The sequence below is a fragment of the Capsicum annuum genome, chromosome 11 (genome assembly GCF_002878395.1).
Source record: "Capsicum annuum cultivar UCD-10X-F1 chromosome 11, UCD10Xv1.1, whole genome shotgun sequence".
NCBI lineage: Eukaryota > Viridiplantae > Streptophyta > Magnoliopsida > Solanales > Solanaceae > Capsicum > Capsicum annuum.
Genome location: NC_061121.1, coordinates 163896077 through 163907832, shown reverse-complemented (window position 1 = coordinate 163907832; position 11756 = coordinate 163896077).

Sequence of the window (11756 nt, the reverse complement as noted above, 5' to 3'; positions counted from 1 at the left end):
AATACATAATTAAATCATAGTAAAACCATAACCAAGCCATTATAACCAAAACCCTCAATATTTATTTAAGAACCCAAAACCATATAACAATTATGCCATAAAAACAATTTACGAAATATACCTTTGTTTGGAACTAACAATGAGGTAAGAGAACATGTGTTAAATTGAGCAGATAATGGAGAGAAATCACCAACACAAGCCTCAAATTAATCCTTAAGATGAAACCTTAGCTTTTTTTTCTAAAAACTTTAGAGAGGATTATAGAGTGTTTTCTAAGTATAAATGAATAGAATAATAGGGAAAATAACCCCACAAGTGTGTTAAAAGTCATGGGGCCTTATTAGGATAAGTGAGAAAATGTCCAGATTACCCTAACTTAAACTACACCAAAATTCCATTAGCGGGATACTACTATCCATACCAGTCGTACCCTCTAATACGAGTGGTGCCCACCACTCATACCCAAGGCCATCTATCTTAGAACCAACACTATCCAAGGTATGACTTATCCTAAACCATGTTGTATCCAAGTATATGACTAGTACCCATGATTCGTACCTCTAGCAGAATAGAATCCCAAAAGGACTAAACATTGACCACCATACGAGTCCATGGTACAACTTATACCATGGATTACGACTCTTGGTGAGCCACTCATACTCAGATCCAACTTAATTTATCAAGTCTAAGATTAAGTAAAGAAAAATCCAAACCAAATTACCCATATCCAACCATACGACTCATACTAACCCAAGTTATACCCATTTCATCACCCAATTCAATCACACCAACCAATATTGTTCAACATACGAACAAGGCATACCACTCATACCCCAATATACGATTGGTACCGACCGATCGTATGTTGTCCAGAACCCAAAAATTTGGAAAATTTTCTAAGGTTCCCAAACCTTGGGTGTTTTAGTGTTTTCAGTCGGTGGTTATCCCTGTAGTAGTTTTGTTCATCAGATATATCTGGATTAAGACTTGGTATAATTTTTCTTGGGTATGTCATATTTGGATACTAGAGTCGATTTAGGGTAGTTAACATCGATATAGCCTTATTGGCTCAGTTTTTTATTTGATGCCTTGGAACAACGATTTAGAAATGCAATGAATTTAGAGCATTAATTCCCACCAATTTTAGTTTTGGTTTAGATATTTTAGATCGAGCGATTCAGCCTTGATATTGGGATTTCAAGTTGGTGTTGTAGAGCTTGTGTGCCACTTTTGTTTTAGACTTATCTTTATTCAGATTTCATTTATCGATTGGTTGAGCCTACTCTGCAGATCGCCTATTCAATTTTATAGACTTTGGTTAGATTATAGTTGATAAGTTGTCAAATAATAGCCCATGGACCCAGTATTGGTTATGTTAGTTTTGATCTTAAGTTTTAGTTTTCTTTGGAAATTTTGGAAGATTTACTCAGAGGGAGTAAATATACTCAGGTTGGATTCAGTACATATTCATTCTCAATGGATGGGACATCATAGAGTAGAATATTCAGTAATGAGTAATATATCTAGGTCTTCGGGATTTTAGTTTGATTTTTATCTAGACTGATTGTGGCATTGGCATAGATTGCATTTCTTGATTATATCCATTTGCATGCCCTGATAGTGTCTTATAAGCTTATTGTTATGTTTATTGTATGAAATTTCAGTGGATCAACTTTAGTTCTTTGAGTTCTCTATGATGAGATGGTATAGATAAGACTTAGAGGATTTTCTCCTAGTTTGGAGTGGATAAAAGGTGCCAAAAGAGAAAGAAAGGTTATATTTAGATTTAAAGTCGATGATATAACTCACGTCTTAATTGGCTTTTAGTTTGGATAAACCTTGGAAGGGTTATGCTTTCATCAAGATGGTATCAATACGTTGTGGTTTAGTTTGTATGTATCAGCATTTTTAGTTCATTTAGAGTCCAGTTAGTAGTTAAAGTTAAATTATTGGCTGTTTGGAAATAAGTGAGAGTGCTAGTTGAAAAAGGGATACCTATGGAAAATTCCCTTAGAAGCATTTTCTTTTTATTGAGGTTATCTAGGAAGTCATGCTCTAAGTATGTGGGCCAAGTACCTCATATCTTTGAGCTTTTAAGATCCTTTTTACCCATTGAATTTCGGGGATGAAAGTCCTTTTAGTAGTGGATAATGTAATGCTCCTTTAGTTCAATTCCTATATTTTCACCTATTTCAACTGTTTAAGCTTTTCCATAGATGCCTCAAGTTATTTATGACTTATTAGGATCGATGATTTGATTATTGGGCAGTTCGTTTGGTTTTTAGAGCCAATTCCTTATTTAGAAGTCTTTGTTGGTTCCAAATGGCCATCAAACAAAGACTCCACTGAAACAATCTCGAATATAAATTTTGGCTGTACCAGAAGATCTGGAGTATTAATTTTAGGCTAGGTAAACCTTTGGTTTGGGACTCGAGTCACCCTAGCTAATTTTGACCTATTAGTCAAAAAGTTTTAAATTAAGAAGAATAGGTGTGGGACCCATATTTGGTCGAAACAACCTCAGATGGAAAATCCGAGTTTGCTAACACATCCAGAACATCAAATTTAGTTTGGTTGCATATTTTATTTGTGACAATCGAATTCCAAATGAATCTCAAAGCATTATTAGAAACATGGAAATCTTTTAAGATTTGTTGGTCCTGGTGCAACGGTGATCGCGGCATAGAGGAGGTAATCGAGGCAAGGCCATGATGAATGCGGTCCACTCCTCAGTGATCATGGAAAGGCCATGGTAAACACGGTCTGCACCTCAATGATTGCAACATCTCTTTGCCTGGGGGTCTATAAATAGACCCCACACTCACGATTTGGTCTTTGTCTCTTCACCCTTGAGAGCTTAAAACCCTAAATGGGTATAATAACTCAAAATTGATCATGGTGGGTTAGTTGGGAGCTTTTTTATCTTCTTTTATCATGATTATCTTTGAATTTAAGGTATGAATCTTTTGAATTCATGCTTGAATTTCTTAGTTTGGACCCAAAACCCCAATATGGATTAGGGCTTGATTTTAGCCCAAAGTATGCTTAGTTTTAACCCATTCCATAAGGTTTATGATTCCTTGTTCATGTGTGAACATTGGGTTGGCCTCAGAAATGCATTTTTCATAAGTGGGACCCACTTGGGTTTTTGTGTCATTTGTGGACCCAAAGCATAATAGTGCAATATGGGTATGGTTAAACTCATATTGATTAGTAGATTATGATTTTGATATTGTGATGGCATTTTAGGATTATGAAGTAAAGATGGACATTGGTGAATGAAGTGAGGTTTTATGATTCGGCTTTGAGGTAGGCTCCTGTCCACTTTTCTTTAGATGATGTATGATATATATTATGTGGGAACATGAATGTTAGGATTGATTATGAGTAGGATAACTTATCCTTGATTGTTGATGTTTGGTAAATAGATGAGGGTTTTAGACTCATAAGATGGTATGTTTATAACTTTTTAGAATCCTATTACCTCCTCTCTGGTTTAGATTAGTTTGTAGCATTGATATGATATAATTCTAGGTGATGTGGTTTTAGTATTAGAAACATGATTAGTATATTTGACCTTATTAGGCTAGTATGGTGGTCTTGAAGTTATAATTTGGGTAAAGTTGACTTAAGTACCCTTGTTTTTAGTCGAAGTACCTATCTTAGGCTTGAATATGGGTTACATGACATGTTATTTGACATGACTTGGTACCCTTATTTCTAGTCAAAGTATATTTGGGCCAAGACTTGTGTTAGCCATTGTGGATTTAGTTATAAATGTTAGGCATAGTTGAGACTAATGAGCCTTTAAAATAAGCTTACCTCGTGACTTGGTAAATTATGATGGCGTTCCCCAGAATAATGACTTTTGAGTTATGGCTATGATATTTCTTATAGAAGTGATATTGGGTTGTTAGAGATGATAATCCTCCTAGAGATATTATTGGCCTATAGAGATGCTACTTTCTCTTAGACTTGATGATTAGACTATACATATGCTATTTCCTCTTAGATATGATGTTAGGCCTATAGAGATGCTATCTCATTTTAGTTATGATTATTGGACCTATAGAGATGATATTCCCCTTAGATATGACAATTGGCCTAGAGAGGTGACATTCATCATAGTCATGATGTATATCCTATAGATGATTATATGCTTATTGATATTATGCCTCCTAGATATGAGATGCCTCCTATATGTGAGATGATTAGAGATATGCTATGCTTATAAATATAATTATTGATATAAGTCCCAAATATGTATATGAGCCGGAGGCCATAATTATGATGTTGTGATTATTTTGAACATATTATTGGGCCAAGGGTCGTGTTATAGGATTAGTTGGATATCTGAGAAGTGCTTATCCTTGTAAAAGATATGGTTAAAGTTTATGAATATTTTATACATAAATGTTTGTATAAATATCTCTCAGGTATGGGAAGGAGGAAGATGTGGTATGATTCTTATTATTCCATTAATTGAATATTAGTGATGGAATGCATAGATTTTGTACATTCATGATTATTATTTTGGTAATTGATGTGCTTTCATCTAAAATACGATCTTATGACTGTTCTTCCTAATTAAGGGTTATATAGTAGCTAGTTGTCTATTAGGTGGCTATAACACTTGATGGCTAGAAATCTAATGTACTAGTTAAGAAAACTTGCTTAGTTGAGATATGGTAGCTAGCGATGGTTGATACATGGCTAATGATGATGTCGAGTTGAGCGTAGGTGAAGATAAGTTAATACTGATGACTAAGTTTATAATGTCGATTAGTTGATAAACGAGGAGTTGTGTATTAATAGGGCTAGATAGTAAGAGATGTTGGTGATAAGAGATGACTATTTAATAACGATAAAAAGTTGATAAATGAGGATTAGTTGGTGAATAATGGTTAGTTAATGAATAGTGTTAGTTAATAAAGGATGGTTAGATGATACATGGTCATTTGTTGACTAATAATGATTAACGAATATAGGATGATTAGTTGATAATGATGAATAGTGGATAAATGGCGATTATGGTCAAGTGATGAATCTTGACTAGATGTTAGGTATTGGCTATTTAATAAATAATGGTTAGTTGCTATCCCATAAATAAAGATTATGTGAAGGATAATGTTTAGGCTAATAATTAGAGGTCATGTGATGACTAGCGAATTAGTGATCTAATAATAAAAAGTGCTGCAAGATAGGTATTTTTATGATGACATGATTATGGTTGTGAGTATATTAGTATATGTTATTTACTTATAGTGATTGATGATGATTACATATGTTGGCGAATGGTCGATTGATGAGAAATGGGGAAGAAACATGGATAATAAGCAGTTGGTAATATATCTATGCACATTGATGATATTGATACCTGGTTTGAGTCCGGAGGATACTATTGTGATGATATTGATACCCAATTTGAGTTTAGAGGATACTGTTGTGATGATATTGATAGCTGATTTGAGTCCAAAGGATACTGTTTTGATGAAATTGATATGCAACAAGGTCGGAGGATACTATTATGTTGACATGTTGATACCCGGTAAGGCCAGCGGATACTTTTATGATGACATGTTGATACCCGGCCAAGTCAAAGATTGACTATTAAGATGATGATGGTTTTTATGTGATATTGTGATATCAATTGTGCACTTTGAATTCATACCTACATGAGCATCGTCTATCACCAGTATGCACCTATCTCTATCAGCTGGTAGGGGACGGTTGCATAGGTATGGGTAAAGAATATGCCTTGTGTTATTGTATATTAATTGAACCTTCCAAGCGTGGGCGGTGGGGATACGCATAAGCTCAGCTAGGTATTTGGTTGTCTGGAGTAGCCAGTTATTCACATTTTTATTGATATATTTATTATTATTGTTATGATTATTATTATAGCTAGCTTATGACAAATTGGTCATTGATCTGGTATTGGGATTTGAGGTATGTCTTTGGTTTCTTCTATCCTATGATTGTATTATTATGCACAAATATATCATGTCTAGCTATATAGATTAGAAACCCTGAGTATGATAGTATTAAACCCTAATAGTATTATAATGAGCTCTTAAAATAAGGACATGATGATCTAGGTTATGCTGTGAGGTGACCTCATGTTTATATGTGTATATATATAGCTATATGAAGATATGGTACTGCCATATATCCCTTTCTTCATTTGTTCATATTGTATAGTTGCTTTTTTGCCATGTATATTGCTGCATATTTTTCTTTCTCCCTTTATTTGTATATTGGCTTAGGATATACGATAACATTGACGTCCATTGAATGTAGCTGGAATAGGATAGTTCACCCTGATACTTACTTAGTCTTACTATGTTGGATTCTTAGACATAAACAGGATAGTGAGTTCCTTATTATCTCATTGATGTAACGCCCTGTGATACCATCCTGAGATGTCACACGGTGCTTATGACCCAAAGGACCATAAGCTAACTCTTTTACTGATATCTCTACCTGTGCACTGCATAATATCTGAAATAAATGCGGAAACTAGCCATAAGATTTAACATATCTATGAATACACAAAACTGAAAACTAAATACTAATACATCCGTCTGAAAAGCCTCTAAATTATCTGAACTGTGGAGTTGATGGGATATGTCCCCAACTAACTTTGTCAACTGAAAGTAAACAAAATTTGATGAATAATAGTAAACTGAGATTCGTCCTCGAAAGAAGAGGAGTCACGACTATGGCTACTACTGCTGGCTGGGACTGAACTGCTGAGGAAAACTCTGGATCCTGTGCCTCTGAACCTATGGTGTCAAATAGAACACCATAAGGCAAATGCATCAGTACAGGAATATATTGAGTATGTAGATGAGGTAAGGCTAAATGCAAGGGCTCGTATATGCACAATATCTAAATTGAATAATAATGAAAATACCGCACGAGAACACATACACATACATGAATGCATGGACCATAGCGATAATCATCACAACTCTAGAGATTGAAACTCATATACTACCTTACTGTTGACTGAACTCACTACTGACACTGAGATACTGAGACACTGACTCATCTGATACTAATGACTGAGAAACTGGATGTACTTACATTGATGATTGAATTCTGAACTTAATGCTCTCGACTGACAAGATTAAAGATCAACCTCTCTAACGGATGATTAAGGAAGCTATTATCAATGGTAAGAAAATGATCATATCTGAATCTGACAACAAGAATACTCAATAGAATCTGAGACTGTGATCAAGACTATCTGGCGGCATATTTGTGAATATGATATCAAATAATTATATATGAGACCAAGCCTATCTGATGGATAGTCCATGAATCAATGGAACTATTTGAGTTTCACATAGAGATAGATGACTGTATCTGACAGTCCTGATTTTTGAAGATTGATACTGAGACTGAGACTGAATCTAAAACTGAAACTGAAACTGTGGGAAGTAGTTACTTAACCAACATGCCCCAACCTACCACAATTGGGGTCCAACCTATAACCCCAGCTGGAAGGGTGTCAATACCGTGCCACGGGTAAAGACCTCTCTCTGTTCAATTCTCTCTTGTTGATGACCCTCAACAGAAAGTCGACCTAAGGCAATATCATAGTCAAATACTCTCTCTGGAGGTGACAGCCTTTACTGATGGAGACTCCTGCATCCTGCACCGGCTACGTAGTTCTGGATGTCAGGGATTGCTACTAATGATTCCAGCCTCTCTCTTTGAACGGGAAGAGCCTCCATCCCTTCCCTCGCTCGGTGCTAGTTTCTACTCCTAACTGAAAGACTCTGACTGAATTCTTAACTGAACATAACTGAACTGAATCTGATACTAATCATGTTTCTCAAAAGATCTGATTGAGTTACGCTGAGCTTACTTTGTTCTGTATCTGATGAAAATGGTATTAAATTATGGTATCTGACTGATAATACAGAGCTTGATTAAATTATTCGGTCACTACCAAGATTAGAATTGAACACTTGCATACTGTTAGATCTGAGCTGAGTACAGATCTGAGGCTAGATTACTAGCGATACGGATATTATAGAGATTACTGAGATTACTGAGCTTTCTTAAGTTTTGTAACTGTCTGATGATACAAAGTTCTATAGTACACTGAATTTTGAGAATCATGGCTCGATTGGTATTATCGAGAAACTAACACGAGCTCTATATAACAGCTAAATTGTCAGGTATATATACCCCCAGGATTCGATAACATAAAATAAAGCATAATCATTTCTCCATCATCACAACCGTTCATTCATCATCATCATCATCACAATCAATCATTCATTCATCGCAGTTATTCATTCATCATCATCATCACAATCATTCATTTATCATCACAATTATTCATTTATCATCATTATCATTAAATCATTACTTCAAGCATTTAGGGATCACAAACATACAATAGTGTAGGGGAAATATGCTACTAAACCATACTCCATTCAACAAGGTCCATCAAGTGCTTCATACCTATATCAGTTTCGACATGTATTTAGAGATCATATGAATTGGGGAAACTTCATACTATCATGTCATAACTTACTTGATAACCACTTGGCATATATTAAAAGCTTAGCATATATCAAGGAGCACATAATTGGGGAATTTGCAACCATCATATATCAACTTGTTCGCTAAGGTCTTTCAACAATACTAAGTAAGTACCATTTTACTCCTACTTGGGGATTTCATACTATCATGGCACATTTCACTCACTAAGGCATTTTATCAAACACTAGGCATGCATGGACTAGCTCCCAATTTGGGGTTTCCTATTAAAGATGCTGTAATGGCCCTTATGCCTCACCTAAGCTCTTTATCAAACTTATGGGGGACATGCTTAGCTTATTCAACCATTTATACTCCTATTTAACATTAATACTTCATATAGGAAGCATCATTAAGAAATTTCATCACCACCCTCACAAGAATTCCACATACTAGGGTTCATCACCACCAACACAAGAACTTTACATACTAGGTTTCAAGTTCATAAATCTTGTAGACAAACATGAATCAAAACTTAAAAACACATGGAACATCAATTTTAACTCACATGAATCATTAACAACACATAAACATAAAATCTTTGAGTTTTAGAAAAGGGTACTTGAGCTTCTTGGATGAAAGGGACAGGGACCCAAGAATCAACATCTACATACCTGAGGAAACTCTTTTCTTGAAGGTTCTGGGAAAGATTTCTTGATTCCTCTTGATTCTCTCTTGATTTTTGTTGAAGAAAAAGTATTTTGTGTCTAAAGTAAAGATAATGGATGATTTTGGGCCTTTACTCGCGTGTAGTCACCTTCTCTTAAAAATGGCAACAATGGTCGGCCCCTTTCCTTCTTTCTTCTCCCTCCCCTTCTCTACCTTACCAAATTAGAAAAACCTAATCCCTATAGTTGGCTATCGCCTGCCACCCCCACAATGCGAGAACCTTCTTTTTCATCATTGTCAGCCTGTGAACTTAAGTGATTCAGGAAAAACAGACCCGAATTGGTATAACAACCTATTTTCAATTTTAGATCCGCCATTAATGGCTTTGAGGATTCGAATTGAAGGGGCTTTTTTATTTGAAATTCAAATCTCTTTCTTCCCGTTATTCAATGTTAAGGTTTTAAATCCATACTTTAAGTCCGGATTTATACCTATAAATATGATGTTACCAAACCCATCGAGCGGGGGAAGGGGGCAAAAATTGAGAAGTTGCAGGAGAAAGGTTGAAAAAAGAAAAAATAGGGCTGGAAACAAGCTTCATAATTGGTGGGAAAAAGAAGATTGAAGGAAAAAATATCAGTGAGTAAATTTTTGGAAAGATACAAAAAGAAGTTTCAAAAACCAAAAGTTTTTTTTCTTTCAAATTTTGGTATGAATTTGGAGTTTTGGGTTGAGTTCTTCATCAAAAATATCTTGGCATTGAAGCTCCGATCTTGTTTCCCCCAAAAAGGTTCGGACTCATCCTTATCTGCTTCACTTTTCTCTTCATTTTTTTTCTCATTTACTCTTGGGATATGCTATTTTTCGATTGTTGGATTTTGTTGTTGTTGTATGAATAAGAATAATCCTAATTTTATTAAAACTGCCTTTGGTCTGAAAACGACTTTCACGAATAGATGACCAGTTTTGGATTCAATTTATATTAGTACCTTTGTTCGTTCCCTGCAAACTAAGTTTAGTATAGGATTTTGAAGTTGTTCAGTTGCTCGATATGTGGTTGTTTTAAAGTTGTTCAGTTGTTTGATATATGGCTGCTTTGGATATGTAACGTGTGTGAATCGCCTTCTTGTTTCACTTCCATCCCCTTTCTATTATCTTGTTTGGGTCGGCGAGCATGTTAGTTTAGTTTAGTTTAAATTTGTTGAAGTTTGGTGCTGATGTTGTTAAAGATGAATGACTGTGTGAATTTTGATCGTTCAAGTTATTAGTGACTGAGTTCAAAAATGGGTTGTATATGATTTTCTTTAAAGTTTGTGTTTGTTGTTGCTTTCGCTGGCTTGCGGATAAAACATGGTACTATTTTGTGAAATCATTTTATGGATGAAAATATAAATATGGAGGTTTGAGTCGGGACCTTTTTTGAGCTATTGTTCCCTTTATATCATATTTTTCTTATTTATGCCTCTCCTAGAAGAACAAAGTTAAATCTGTTTTAGGACTATTAGAAGCCAAATAGGGTGAAAAGTGCCATGTTTCTTGTGTTTTCCCTGTTTAGATGCGTATATGTGTTGCTTATATTGTTTTGGTGTTATTACTGGTTACCTGAGAAACGATCTTTAATTTTATATATCTAGATTGGAGTTTGTTGTTCCACGTGACCTGTTGAGTTTTCTCCTTTTCTCTGTTATTTGTTATAGCCATTAGCTTATTTACTTGCCCTCGTATATAAAATTAGAGGATTAGTGGATAGTTGTGTTTGTTTGCGCTGAATGAAGTGCGTTCATCAACTGATGTCGTTATTCTTTTGTTTGGTTGTCTATTGGTCAATTTTAATGCTCGGTTATCTTAGCAGACGATTAGTACATGATTATGTTTGAAATACCATTTAAGTTTGGTCTGGTTTGGTTTTCTTGATGTTGTTGATAAACTCAACCTTTGCCTGTAAATAAGTGTCATTCTACCCATAAAAATACCCGGAGACATGAATCTACGCACATGTATTTACCTTTTTGTGGCACTGCTACATGTATTCTTGATTTTCTTAACCAAAGAAATAGGAAAAAGGAATCGTTTCTACCCCAAACTATACAAGAAAAGTCTAAGCCACACCTAAACTATCTAAGTGACCTATTACACACCTATATTGTATAAAAGTGATATTATTACCTCCCCGCAACACCCATGCCCAGATTTAATGAGTGGAGTGAAATCCACTCGCCCTCTTATGTTGCCACGTATCTAATTAATTTTCCTATTTTATTAAAAACTTAACCCGACCCTATTACTCTTTTAACCCATCTAACCTGACCCGACCCGATCCAACTCTCATATTTTACCCCATCTCTATTAAAACATCCATCAAAACCGAAATTCATATGATGAGAGCAAAAACCCAATAGAAGATTCACAAAAATTATACAATACCTTATACCCCCTTCACACATTCTCTCAAAACCCTAGAACAATTTTCCCCCTTTTCCCTCTTTTAGATTCCCTCAATCTCCATGAAAATTCTCCCAATCTCCATATCCAAATTTCCCATAATCCTAATTCAATGATTCTCTCACTTTTTTTTAGAATTTTTTTTT